The 9,614-nt window shown below is 46.7% G+C and overlaps 1 long non-coding RNA gene across 1 annotated transcript; it reads left to right on the top strand.

The window, feature by feature from the left end:
* Nucleotides 1-5,183: 5,183 nt before the first annotated feature.
* Nucleotides 5,184-9,563, top strand: LOC116094372. Its single transcript, XR_004120071.1, has 3 exons — nucleotides 5,184-5,460; nucleotides 8,711-8,877; nucleotides 9,442-9,563. It is a non-coding gene; the product is annotated as an uncharacterized LOC116094372 (long non-coding RNA).
* Nucleotides 9,564-9,614: the final 51 nt, after the last annotated feature.

The following is a 9,614-nucleotide window of genomic DNA, read 5'->3' as shown; positions in this document are numbered from 1 at the left end:
AGCCTCAGCCTCAGCCCCAGCCTCAGCCTCAGCCCCAGCCTCAGCCTCAGCCCAGCCTCAGCCTCAGCTTCAGCCTCAGCCTCAGCCTCGACCTTGTTTCCAATAAATACAAAGTGCTGTGGAAATTGCATAACTCACAGGGTTGGGATGTTGAGTGACTGTTTTATCATTCAAAAGAGCAGATGTGAAGTTAGATTAGGGTTTTCCCCAGGAAGCGTGGCCCTTAGCCAGAGACCGCTCAGAGGTAACATTTTGCAGTAATAGTATAGCATGGATGTATAGTTGATTTGGAAGGTTTAATTCTTTTTCAAAGTCTATATACATTTACAAATGGCTCCTTTTCTTGCAGATGCCCTAGGACTTTGGGGAGGGAAAGTCATGCATGGTTCCTGCTCCTTGGGGGGTGGGGAAGTTCTCAGTTAAGCTGAGAGAGTAGGCTTCCCAAAAGTATGAATCAAACTTCGTGTAGTCACATTCCGCATCATTACAATACCCAGCATGTAAGAACCAGTAAGTGTTAGTTCCTGTTGGAAAAAGAGCATGCCATGCCTCCTGTCTATGGGAGCTGTTGTGGGACACTCTCATGTATAACTCGTCTGTGCCCTGTCACATAAGGACAAAATACTACGTATCGTGGAAATTAGCAAGGGTCCCAAGCAGTCAAGTGCACTACTTCCCTTTTTTGTGAAGTTAGTGACATTTAGATGCATTTGTTGGACAGATGGTAGGATATCGCACCTGTTGGAAAAGTAGGCATTTTGGGAAGGGACATTAATTTGGGACTATTTATAATAAAGAAAACACACTGGCTTCTTAGTACTGGAGTGCTGCTCCCCCAGGAGGCAATCCAGCTGAACACTCTTAAGTCCTACTTTTGCTTTTTCATTAATTAATTTATTTATTCACTTTACATCCTGATCACAGCTCCCCCACCCAGTCCCACCTTAACTCTTTGAAGGAGAGCCTCAAATATCACCTCTTCTTAATGTTCTGCTTTCTCTATGTTTCCGTGTGTTTTGGACTGGCTTTAAAATATTTTACATTTCAAAATGTGTGGCTGAGTGTGTGTGTGTATGTGTGTGTGTGTGTGTGTGTGTGTGTGTGTGTGTGTGTGTGTGGTGTGTGTGAATGATAGCTCACATGTGGAGGTGAGAAGACAGTTTCCTGGAAGTGGTCTTCTCCTTCTATCATGTGGGTTCTGGGGATTGAACTCAAGCTGCTTGGCGTGGCTGCAAGCACCCTCACCCACTAAGCCATTTCATTGGCCCAGTTTTTGTTGGTTGGTCTATTTCATTGTTTTGAGTAAAGGTCTTTACTGTTTTATTCTGTCTAGCCTGAAACTTGATATTTAAAGCAAGCAGGTTTAGAATCTTCAGTAGATCCCTTTGCTTCTGCTTGCCTGGTGTTGGGATTATAGGCGCAAACCGCAACGCCTGACTTTCTGGATCAGCTTTTATTCTCCGGTTGGTTCTCAGCCTTCTCCCTCCGCTCACCTCCCTTCGCTCGTTCACCTCCCTCCTCTTGCTCATCTCCCCCCTTTCATCATCTCCCTCCTGGCACCTCCCTCCGCTCATCTTCCTCTGCTCTGTCCTTTTCTTCTCCTCTCACCCCTCACCATCCTCCTCTTTCCCCTTCCCGGTCAATCTCCCATTTCTCAGAAAGATCCTCAAACTACCTCAGGGCTTAACTCAGTTGTGGTCTGCAGTGGTCTCCTGAGCAGCTCCTGGGCAGATCTCCAAGCTTCCGGTTCAGAAGCTCTGTGTCTACCAGGCTGGTGGGCCCACGGTCCTGAAATGCCATGCTTGCTCCTGAGGCCTTTGCTCTTATTAATCTCGCATGTTGAAGACTTCTGTTGCTGCTCCACCTTTCCAAACTCTCGGTGTTATTTATTGATCATCCCCCTCTTGGACTATACCTTTCCAAACTCCCCGTGTGATCGATCATCCTCTGGTTGAAACCGTTCTTTGCTTCCTTGGTTTTCACTGCATCTAAGCTCCTAATGCCCACAATTTAGCAACTCTTTCATTGTACTCTATAATTTCGTCTTAGCTTCCCATATAAGCCCTAAGCTTCTTATAGCTAAAAGAGGCTACAGTGCTTATTATGTACAATGCTCTGTATTAAGGTGCATTGCATTATTATTCCATTTAATCTCCATGACAACCCTATGAGGTGAGCCTTTTTTTTTTCTTTTTCCCATTTCCATTTTACAGATAAGGAAGCTCAGGCCCTGAGAACATGTCTGATTCATCCAAGGTCGTTCAGCAAGCAACCCAAAGCCAGGGCTGGGTTCTGCAGCATCCTGTTTTGTACCTTTCTAGTCCCACTTTGGGGATGAAGGGCTTGTTCCTCCAGCTGTTGTCTGGGCCGCTAGCCGGCAGCAGCATCTGTCAAGTCTTCTCTGCTGTCGTCTTCTGAAGGAGGCCTCTTCAGTGGATGTCCCACTTCCTTTGCTGGGAAAGCCTGGCTCACAAACTGGTGTTGCTGGGGTACAAAGATCTGTCCCCTGACCCCAGTTTGGGGCAACTTGTAAATTCAAACCAGCTTCAGAGGTCTTGGTGAGGTTAACTGAGGTGTTTACTCTGATCTCACCAGAGCTCAACCTCTGCGTCAGCCCCGCCCGGTTTCCTTCTTGTTTTCCTTTCTACAAATAGTGGTCCCTAAGAGAACGCACTAATAACATTCTTGTACACAAATATCCAATTCAAAGTCTGCCTAAGGAGTTGGTACAGCAGTAGGCTGAGCAAGGTGATGTGAAGTCGGAATCTGGAGCCAGCATCCGTGCTGGCCACAAGTAATGAGGACCCCATCTCCGGAGGTACTCGGAACTGAGACAGATCAACACAGAGCTGGAATGGTATGCTGGGAAATAGTCAGAACGATAGTACTGGATGCCTATTACATGCTTTGGAAAAGGAGGTAATCAATTTAGCAATTAGTATGAAAACCTGAAGGCCTGACTGATTAAATATAAAGCAAGCTGGATCCTTTATAGTTAGGAGGCAGAAAAGTTAACAGTAGAGACAAAAATTTCCTCCTAAGGTTGACAGGGCTCCAGAGGGATTTGAACACTCTACCTAGGTGAGTGTACTGGTATTGCTAGGTCAGGCTCTGAGGGATAAAGAGCAGGACCTTGAGATATATTGGGTGACAGGTCTCACTAAGTCTGTAGGTCCCCTGCCACTCTGGCCTGAAGGCAGGGCAGAGACTTCTTCCCCAGCTGCAGTTACAGGCCTAATGCTGCAGGGTTTGAGTCAGGCAGGCGGAGATTGTTACTCTCAGAGACTCACATCCTCTTTGTCTTCCAGGCTATCTGGCTATTGGGTACCGAATCAGCATTTCCGCTTCTGTTCTACCAGGCTAGGCTGTTGGGTGGCATTTAGCATCTCCCCTCAGACTCTGTTATTTGAGGATTATTACCTGTTGCACATGTCTTCCTCCACTTTCTCTTCCTTCTTCAACTTTTACTGGTTCTTTGTGAGTTTCCCATCATGCACCCCAGTCCCACTCATCTCCCCGTCCCCTCATACCCACGGTCCACCCTTGCAACCTCCCCTCCAGCACAGGGGAAAAAAAATCTCATTGTGGAAGAAGCTGTAGTGTGTCGCTGTGTGTCCTGCAGTATACTTCTTTACCCTAAAATGTCCATTGCAATGACTTGGTGGCCTGGTCCGAGGCCTCTGGCTTCTGCTACTCTATCAATGCTGGAACCTCACTGGGACTTCTCTTGGATATCTGTTGTTTTGTGTCATGGAGACCCTGTAGTTTTGGATCTGTGGCCCCTTTATGCGCTTCAATGGTTCATCGAGGGGGTAACTGTTGGAGTGGGCCAATTCAAAGCCCTGGATCTGGGCCTGAGAGGTATATGAGCTGGTCCACCCACCAGCTCCTCTGCTCGCATGCCCCTGGGGTTGGCTCATCAGCAGCCCCCATAACCAGAGCCAGCTCTACCTTGCTGCCCAGGTAAGGCACTGCTGCCCATTTCTTAAGGAGCTATTATGTGGTTGGAAATATGACAATGATTAAGAGAAATAAGATGCTTTCCTTTGCTTTTAGGAGAGTCATAATTTGAGGGTGAAAAAAAAACCAACCTAACAAAAACCTACTTGGACTGTCATTAAACACAGCAGTACACGTGCTGATAGGAAACTCACGAAAGAGTGCTCATGGGAGTCAATGGCTGAGCTCACCTGCAGGAGAGCTGGGTCGAGGGTATTCCAAGAAGAGCAAAGTTTGGGTGATGAATCCCATGGGTGGATGTTGCTGCAGCAGAGGTCAAAGCCAGGGTAGGTTCTCTGCGTTTCATGCTATGATGGCACAGGTGGGGGTGAGGTTTTCTCATGTTCTCTACTTTCCTGCATGCAGTTGCAACTCCTCTTAGTTGTGTGAGAGTTGAGCATCCTCTTACAATGGATGGTGCTTACCAAAGCCACACTGGAAGCTTGGGGTATGGGGCAGATGATGCATTTATATCAGCCTGACCCTTCCGTTGTGGCGGGTACCAAGCGGAGCTGGTGGGTGAACAGACATGCTTGAGGTTTCTGCTGCCCCCTGTCTGTAGGTTATGATAGATGGCTGATAATGCCTACTCCCCTCTTAAATATTGGTGAAAATTAATCATTTCTCCCTAATTGTTTATGATAGTAATACCTAAAGGCTTGGTAGAGGAAATTGACAATGTCTTATAGGCCCAGAGCTCCAGAACACCAGCATTTCGATACACTAACCCGGAAGGCCCTGCACACTGCTAATGCATCAGAAGGCCTCGTTGGCTGGGATCAGTTCACTGTATTAGTTAAGCTTGTGGTTAATTCTGAAGACAGATAGCCCACATAAGACTGTCATGTAATCAGAGCACAAAAAATCAAGGTTGAAGAAAGTCATTGAATCCTAAGGTCACCATGCCTTGGGAGATAAGAAAAATGGTTTATGTTTTACTATGTAACAGTCTGCTGATCAAGTTTAAACTAAATTTTAAGGACAATTCAACATTTGATATAGATGAACTGAAATATGAGATAGAAGCCACCCTTGCCTTCCTAACAGTTTTCTGCATCAACAACTGTAGACAATGCACAATTGTGAGTTATCATAGTTTAAAATGGGTCTACTATGATGGAAGCATGCTTGCCACAGAAATGTGTTCTCACTGAATCTTTCTGATGGCAGTTGGATCGTGGCTTAGCTCTTGGTTTTCCCTCAGGTCCCTTCTGGCTCCCACGGATGGTGCTTTAACATAGTCCATGATGCCAACCTGTACGCTGTGTAAATGGACTCCCGAGAGATGCTCTGCTCTTGAGAGATGACTTTGGAACTGTGCATCATAATCGAGAGATGTAGGCTATCCTTTAGAAGTGAGAGAAACATTTTTTTTTTTTAAATAGCAATGATGGTGTGAGACAGCCAGAAAAGGGAGTGCTTGAAGCAAGCATTTGGAACCATCCTTCTGAAGTAGCCTTGGTGAGTGGAACACCTGGGGCGGACTGAATGTGGGAAAAGCTTTAAAAGGTGTTTGCTTTAATCTGTTAAAACCACTGCGAAATTTAGTTCAGATGTTATGTGGATCTGGGTGAAAACAGTCAGATTTCTACATAAATGGACCAACTGGGAACTGTTCATCCCCTAGGGATTCGTCAGCTTTCTAACCCAGGCTCCTTCCCATCCATCCAGCCGCTGCTCCCTCCCTCTCCCTCCCTCTCCCCAAAGCCCCCTTTAATCTCTAATAAGATGGATTCCCTAAGTGCAGTACAACTTCCATTAAAGCTCAGTGGTTCCCATAGAGACTCGTGGGATTGTCCTGTACAAAAGAGGTCAAAGCAGAGACGGCAGCTGATGGAGGTTCTTGAGCTGGGTTGAAAGACTGACTGAAAGAGGGTGTGAGTGGCCTCTGGCTCCCCAAGACACTGCATACCCCTTCTTGGTAGACACAATGAGTACCTAAGAGAAATGATGCTGGACGCAGATGGACTTCTGGGCTTTATGTCTAAAATGCTGGTCTCATCAACTTTTTGAGTCACAGAGAAGAGGTGGAAATGTAGGGCTCATGGACCAAGTCTGTCCCACTGTCACTTTAGGATGAGCATTTCCTGTACCGGGAGCACGGGGGATGAGGCGATGATTTCTGAATTTCCTTTTGACTTCAAGATTTCATGAAGGGGAAATCACACACAGCCACTGTGGATGGTTATATTGCTACTGTATGTTTTCTTTAAACAGAGTCTCAAATCCATTCAATATGAAGCAGATTAGTAATAGGAACCAGAAACTCTGGAAAGGCCACCCTCACATTCAGGAAATCTACTGCCTTTCCCTAGATCTTAGTGTTCATTTCTTCTGACTCCGGGGTGGGGGGTCCCATTCCAGGGAAGCAACATTTCTATGAATCCAAGCATAGGGAGAAGCTTTCTCCTTCATCTCCCCTTCCCACACAATCCAGCTTAGTTCATCATCTTGTGTTGACATAACTTATGAATGCTAATTAACTCATAAATGCTAATTAATAACTCCATGTGCTTCTATTTACTGGCAAATATAGGCATCCAGGTGCAGTGTAGACCCAGACTCTAACTCAGTGGGTTTCTCTATCTCTGAGATAAGAACATGGATGGAATGATTCTGCTGCACCATTGAAGCCACGTTTAAAAAATATGCATGGGATTAAAATGATTTTTCTCACAAAGACATCATCATCTTCTACAAGAAAATAAACCAGGGCCAAATCCAGCTGCACTAGTCATTGTTCTCCAGAGACACTAAATCCATAGATAGATACAAATGTGGATGTATAGAAGAGATATTGGCTCATGTGATTATGGGCATTCAGAAGCTAGTGTCTGTGAGGCAGAGGACTGGAAACCTGGGAGTTATTTCATTCTACCTGTGAAGGCTTGAGAACCAAGGGAGTTGGAGGTATCAGTTCCAGTCAGTGTGAAGAAGGTTTGTAGTCCAGGAGTTGATGTCTCTGGGCAGCAGAAGGTAGACGCACCAATTCAATCAGAAAAAAGTGAACTCACTCTTCCTCCATCGCCTGTCTAATCACGCACTCGGTGGATTGGATTGTGCACGCCAGCTTGCCAAGGGTGGTCTTAGTCTATCAATTCAAATGCAGATCTTTTCTCAGAAATAGCTTCACAGGTCCTCAGAGAACTAGCTAGTGGCTTACCATTCCCATCCCTTAGTCAAGCTGACACGTAGAATTGATCATTGCATATGCTAACAGTAAGATCAGGTGGGACTCCTCATCTTCAGCCGAGGTGGAAGCACAGAGGTGTGCCCACTGTAGCCCGACCTTGGCGTGCCCGCCATAAGTGTGGTCTCCTTGTCACGGAGTGTTGCAGGGACCTCAAACGTGTGCAAAGGACTGCTTGGCCGGGCTGGATCTGTAGAAAACCAGTGGGGCCCTGAGGCGTATAAAGCACCGATGCCTTGGCTGTCTTATGTAGAGTTTTACACTGGAGCAGGCGGCCAGCTGTGTAAAGGCTGGAGCGCGTCCTAGCTGAAGCCAGACCCTCCCTAGGATAGTGTGGACTTACACTTAAACTTGTCTCTTCTGGGAAGCCCTGCGCTCTCACGCAGCTCAGGCGATTATAAAGGTTCAAATGCTTTCAGCAAGTGAAATAACTCTTGGTCTTGAGTCGAATGATCGTGAACCTCAGGATTTGTCTCACCACGCTTCTTCAATGGGGAATTCCTCCCACTACAAGGATATTTTCGTGTTATTGATTATGACTGCTCTAATTAAGGGTTTTGTAAACGGAGGCAGAAGAGTTCTACAGCTTGGGCAAGCTCGAAGATCTAGGGAGCAGTGATGCTCCTGGATTTGACTTCTGCCTGCCTGCGGTGCAGCTGTAGGCTGCGGAAGGTTCTGACAGAGGACATGCAGCATCACTCCCTGAGAGTCTCCGCCCCTGCCTTTCAGAGCTGCCTTCTCTGGCTTCAGGAGCTGGGGCTTAGGCCTCATTCCTCTCCCAGCTACAGTTTACTTCTGAGCCTCTCCCCAACTTCTCTCCCCACCAAGCCTTTTTGAAGTGGAAGTCCCTCCTCCCACAATAGTGTTGTTCTCCAGCATCTGCCCCTCTCTCCTCTCAGGCCTATTTCTATCCCTTACGAAACCCATCCCTGGTTGTTTTCAGAGTCACCATTTAATACACCCAGAGCAGAATCCCTCGGGGAGAGACCATGATGAGAGGGTGCAGAGCTAAAGGGGACTATTCACGTCCTTGTTTAAGACCCTGCCTGGGGAGCAGTGCAGGGCAGTGCTGTTGGATAGGCGTCCTAGGTGTGGGGGAGCTTTTCTCTGTAAAGAAAGAGAATCTTTACAAAGACTCTCTATAAAGAGAATTCTGTAAAGAGATTCTCTGTAAAGATGCTCTGTAAAGAGGCTCCATGGGTAGTGAGATGGAGCTAGAGGCAGAAGAAAGAGTAGCTGACTGCACGTCAGTCTACCTGCTTTTTCAGATGGGTGTGGGAGGGGACGCTCTCCTCTGTGTCTCTTCCCAGGGGAGCAATGAACACATGGTTGCTTGACACCTCTGACACAGTTCTCTGGGACAGTCAACCCCCCCCCCCAAGTCTTCCCTTTCTGGGTGGAGTTGGACAGAGATGGGGCTGGCAGTGGCTGTGTCCGGCAGCCCCAAATGCCTACAGCTGTGCAGCCCTGGGGGTGGGGAGGGGTGGATAATTGCTTGTATCTGTTTCTTCTCCCTTCCAGGTCTTGGAAAGCGCGCCAGCAATGGAAGCTGTGTGGTGTGATGACCTGCAAAGGCAGGTCTTCCATTTACATTTCAAACTCCAAGTCAGCCGTGTCAGAGTTTGAACAGGGGCTACAGAGCTTAATGGGTCAGGCGCAATTAGCAGGCCGGAGAGCTGCGTGCTGCGGTGCGATTTATTTATTATTTATTTATTTACCCATCAGATCCCAAGAAGGCTAGTGCTTAAAAGCAACCAAACAATTGCTCTATTGTACTGAAAGAAAGCCCAGTTCATTCAGAAATCAATTGCACCACCAGGTGGAGCACATTCTGGGCCCAGACAGATGGGGGCTGACCCACCTCCTCCCCCAATGAAATCTTGTTAAATTAAAAACTCGATCCAGAAGTGGCACCAAGACCGAGCGTGAACAGGACGGAGTCAGTTCCTCTCCGGTGAATTCTTTTCTTCTGCTCTTTTCCCCTTCTTTTGAAAAGAATTCAGCATTCTGGCTTCACCAGCCTTAGCATCTCTGCCTGCGAGCAGTCAGCTACCCTTTGCGGTTCTGTGTGTTACTTTAATGTGACTGAAAAACTCAAGGGCAATATTGGGCCAATGCAAATGGTTTTAAAAAGCATGTGCATCCGTGCAATGCTCTCATTTAATTAATAGTCTTGTAAACTATTTGGTGCACTTGAGGTCGGCAGAGAAGCACAGAAACTCCACGTTGAATATCCTCTCCATATTTAACAGGTTGTGAGGAGCACACAAGAACATACAGGACCTTCTCGAGTTTCACTGTCTGAAAAATTTCAAAGCTGACCCAAGTCAAGCTGAAAAACGTTTAACACCTTGGGCCCGAACACAAGAAACCCTGTGATGAGCAGACATTTAATTACTTTTTTTTTTTAAAAAAAAAGAAAATG

Source organism: Mastomys coucha, unplaced genomic scaffold (genome assembly GCF_008632895.1).
Source record: "Mastomys coucha isolate ucsf_1 unplaced genomic scaffold, UCSF_Mcou_1 pScaffold16, whole genome shotgun sequence".
Taxonomy (NCBI): domain Eukaryota; kingdom Metazoa; phylum Chordata; class Mammalia; order Rodentia; family Muridae; genus Mastomys; species Mastomys coucha.
Note: the sequence above shows the minus strand (reverse complement) of the source record. Positions and strands in the feature narration are given on the sequence as shown.